The sequence below is a fragment of the Symphalangus syndactylus genome, chromosome X, assembly GCF_028878055.3.
Source record: "Symphalangus syndactylus isolate Jambi chromosome X, NHGRI_mSymSyn1-v2.1_pri, whole genome shotgun sequence".
Lineage (NCBI taxonomy): Eukaryota > Metazoa > Chordata > Mammalia > Primates > Hylobatidae > Symphalangus > Symphalangus syndactylus.
Window position 1 is genome coordinate 146,528,260 of NC_072447.2, and position 4,871 is coordinate 146,533,130.

General features: G+C 36.6%; 1 pseudogene; it reads left to right on the plus strand.

Moving 5' to 3' along the window:
* Positions 1-784: 784 nt before the first annotated feature.
* On the plus strand, positions 785-4,652 carry LOC129475430 (small ribosomal subunit protein eS7-like; annotated as a pseudogene).
* Positions 4,653-4,871: the final 219 nt, after the last annotated feature.

Consider the following 4,871-nt stretch of genomic DNA (forward strand, 5'->3'; position numbering starts at 1 on the left):
TAATTTATTCTAGGTGCCAATTACTAACATTTTCTCCTATATCTAAATATTTATTAATTAGTGGCTCCTTTCACTCTCAAAAGTGTCCTTGTGTATATGAGGATTTATATGATCACCTTTCCTAAGAACCATGCCTGACATATGATAACACATAAGTGAGAGCTATTATTATTGTTCAAAGTGATGCCTTGTTTTCTTATTGTTACCTTCCAGCAACTTGAAACTGTTAACGCTGTTAAAAGAAAAAGTATAATTCACATTATCACCAGCATTTAGATAAATCATTTATCCTTTTTACTTTTTCAAATGCACAAGGAGACAACAAAGTCATGGTTAAAAGACAGATAGAACCATAGCAGAATTGTCTCAAGCTTATGTGACGTCTTAAACTATTTCCTCTCTCCCCGAATACTCTTAAGTGATTTGTAAATTATTTTCTTTCTTTGTAGCATATGGTAATCCTAATTTGTAATGCCATTTAGTAATATTGGGGAAATTTAACATTAATTTACAAGAAGTGTCTTCAAGAAATACAACACGTGTAGTTCATTATCACAGTTTTGTTTTATTGCCTTTTAAAAAAATTGTAAGTAAGCAAGAAAGAAGAATAACAGTACTGATTCTTTCTTTTCCAGTACTGATGGCTTCTAGTGGGTAGCTCTAAAAATCTCTGTAAAATGGAAGTCATACTGTGTCATACCCCGCTTTAAAACAAATGGCTGTCAATATGTTTCAGAATAAAGGCTGCACTCCTCCTAAGCTGGCACTCAGCAACGAGAAGGTCATGTTCAGTTTGAGCACCAAGATCATGAAGCGCAACCACAAGAAGCCACATGAGTTCGAGTCCAGCTTTTCTGGAGCTGGAGATGAACTCGGACCTCAAGCCTCAGCTCAGGGAACTGAATATAACAACAACCAAGGAAATTGAAATTGCTGATAGTTGGAAAGTTATTATAATCTTTGTTCCCATTCCTAAACTGAAATCTTTCCAGAAAATCCAAGTCTGGCTATTACATGAATTGAGAAGAAGTTCAGTGGGAAACATGTTGTCTTTGTTGCTCAGAGGAGAATTCTGTCTAAGCCAATTCTCGAAAAAGCCACACAAAAAATAAGCAAAAGCTCCCAGGATCTTCTCTCTGCCAGTGGTGCAGAGCAAGGAGGACCATGTTGCCATGCTATGGATTGCAGCCTATGTCTTTTTGTAAAATTTCTTTTAACTGTGAATATACATTTTTTAATCATTTTTGTTTGCAACTATGGGAATTCAAAATGAACATCCATGCTCATGAGCTTCTTACAGACATCAGAAAAAGTTCTCACCTTGAGGTCCGCATTGTTCTGCTATGGTTTGTCCAAAGGAACCTTTATGCGCTGGCCATTCAGTGTCAGGAGGATTCTGTTGCCCACAATTTCGCTTATGTTATGTTATATAATTTTGTGTCTTTTAAAGTACTTGAGAGAATAAACAGTATTGTTATGTTAGCCTTCTTATTTATGTTTCTGGTTCTCTTCATTTCTAGCTATGGATTTAAGTTACTATTTCATATAATTTTCTTATTATAATGCAGATCTATTTCCACACACTGCCTTCATGTCATTACTGTCAAATATATTACATTTTTTTACATTGTAGACTCATCAATACCATTACATTTATAGTGTTTTATTCAACTGCTTTTTAAATCAATTAAGCAAAGAAAAGACATACACCATTATATGCCACTTATAATTGGCTCAATAATTATCTTAGAAAAACTCTGTTTTTTGCATGTTAATTTGAATTTCCACTTGGATCCACTTGCTTTCATATAAAGAACGTCCTGTAGTCTTATTATTTTTTGTAAGTAGTGTGTGCTAGCAACAAACTCTCATGATTTTTGTTTATCAGGGGATAGTTTTTATTTTGCCTTCATTTGTTAGAGGTAGTTATTCTGCATGTAAGAGTTTCAGCTGATTCTTTCAGCACTTTGAATATGTCACCCCAATGCTTTCTGCCTTTTTCTTGTCAACTTGGCATGCATATTCATTTTCGTAAATAATACTAATTTCCAAATAAAGACAATAACAAGGTAATAGTTCATGTGACACAATGGAGCTCTTCTGTGATTGTTACTTTGGGGATTTTTAGACATTAGGGTTTTTATACTTTAGGGACTTAGACATTAGAGATTTTGATCTTTCAGGATTTCAACATTCGGGATTATGATGTTTAGGATTTTGCCTTTCAAGATTATGATTGGCTACCACTAAATCCATTGTCTAAAATATCCACAATTCTAAAAAAATTACAATACAATAGGAAAATGTGAGCCATAACCAGAAAAAAATGCAAACAATAAAAGCTGCCTCTGATTGGACACAGATTTCAGACAACATATTTCCCACTGAACTTTTTTTTCTCCAATTCATGTAATAGCCAGACTTGGATTTTCTGGAAATAAATTTATCATAAATTTATTGGAGGAGCTAGTATAAGAAAGTATCAGTGAATTCAAAGAATATCAATACAGATTGTTCATTCTAAAGAGCAGCAAAATGAATGAACAGAAATAAAAAGCACATCCGATAAATGTGGGACGTCATTAACTTATCAATGTACATGTAATGGAGTACCAGAAGAGGACAGGGATAAAAGAGCAGAAGTAATAATGGGTGTTATTATCTTTTGAGATTTCAATGCTTGGGATTGTGTCTTCTTTTTTTTTTTGAGACAGAATCTCACTCTTTTGCCCAGGCCAGAGTGCAGTGGCGCTATCTCGGCTCACTGCAAGCTCCGCCTCCCGGGTTCACGCCATTTTCCTGCCTCAGCCTCCCGAGTAGCTGGGACTACAGGCACCCGCCACCGCGCCCGGCTAGTTTTTTGTATTTTTTTTAGTAGAGACGGGGTTTCACCGTGTTAGCCAGGATGGTCTCGATCTCCTGACCTCGTGATCTGCCCGCCTTGGCCTCCCAAAGTGCTGGGATTACAGGTGTGAGCCACTGTGCCCGGCCAGGATTGTGTCTTTTAGGATTATGATCAGCTCCTTATCAGCATCTTCCCATCTCTCCTCTTTCCTAACCACTCAAATTCTCTGATAACTATCATTCTACTCTCTACTTCTCTACTTTATTAGATTCCACATGTGAGTAAGATCATGTGGTATTTGTCTTTCTGTGCCTGACTCAATTCACTTAACATAATGTCCTCCAGGTTCATCTGTATTATCATTTGTTTTTTAAGTGACTTTTCTGAACTTAATCTGTGGTATTTTTCTTCCCTGCTCTGTGTGGTCACTGATGTTTATATTCAGTTTTTATTTTATGTCATTTTAGTGTAGTTTAGTTTGAATAAGTTTGGATTAGTTTAGCATATTTGCCTGATTACCTATGGGTAACCTTTATTTCTACATGGCTTAGTGGTTTGGCAACAGTTGGTCAGAATTTTTTATTTATTTATATATATATTTATTATATTTTAAGTTTTAGGGTACATGTGCACAACATGCAGGTTTGTTACATATGTATACCTGTGCCATGTTGGTGTGCTGCACCCATTAACTCGTCATTTAACATTAGGTATGTCTCCTAATGCTATCCCTCCCCCCTTCCCCCACCCCACAACAGGCCCCGGTGTGTGACGTTCCCCTTCCTGTGTCCATGTGTTCTCATTGTTCAATTCCCACCTATGAGTGAGAACATGTGGTGTTTGGTTTTTTGTCCTTGCGATAGTTTGCTGAGAATGATGTTTTCCAGCTTCATCCATGTCCCTACAAAGGACATGAACTCATCATTTTTTATGGCTGCATAGTATTCCATGGTGTATATGTGCCACATTTTCTTAATCTGATCTATCATTGATGGACATTTGGCTTGGTTCCAAGTCTTTTATCAGACACGTTGAGTCAGTTAGTCTTCCATCTTTTGACAGTGGATTTGTGTGTGGCTCAAGGGAGGCATTTCAAAGTTCCTAAACTTTTCACATTATTTTCTTCTTTTACTTTCCTCTGGGTCCTCTTAGTTTTCTTTTGTATATTTGCAGTGTCTCAGTCAGGTTAGTAATATGGGGAGGCTTTGTGTTCTCTCAAGTTTCTCCTATTCGTACATTCAGGCTCTCATTCAATCATGCTTATTTAAACAAATTGGGTTTTCTTGTGCCTGTCTTGTGTATTTGGGTGAGTTGGCCAGGCATGTGTGGAGTGCTTAGCTAACCTTTCTATGATTTGCCCATTTCCAGAATCTCCCAGTTACATTTCTGGCTGTTTTTCTAATCAGTTGTCACACCCAGCTGAGACCACAGCCTCCAGTTAGCAAAGCTGCAGATCTTCCCTGTTTACCAATGGGTATGAGTTTCCCACCCTTTGATGTAAATCAAGTCAGCCCAGATTAGCAAAAAAGTTTCTGTTTCTCCCAGCCAACACTGTCCTGGTGTCTCTACTGTTCTGATTAAACTCATGAGGGATAGATAGAGCCTCGGGCCACAACACTATAGACTCCTACAGTTTTTACTTGATTTTTAGGAGTAAACTATTTTCAATGTGTTGTTTGCCTTAGATCAATTTCCACAACCCTTAAATGGTTATTATCAAACACTTGTCAAATTTTGTACTATTTTAGGGAATAGCGTTTTTCACCTTGTTCACTCCTTCAAAGCCATGAGCACCATCCCTCCATGAGTTTGTGAATACATAATTGAGGTCATATTCTTAATAAGATTTTATAGCCACATATTTTCAATAAACTTAGAATTATTCATGTCATCGTAAATGCATTGAAACACGGTTTTTAAAAATCACATGGAAATCCTTTGTACTAAGTCATCATAATTTAACCATCTACTATTGGCAATTTAGGTTAAATTTTTTGCCTTTATGAACTGTGATGGATATTTTTGC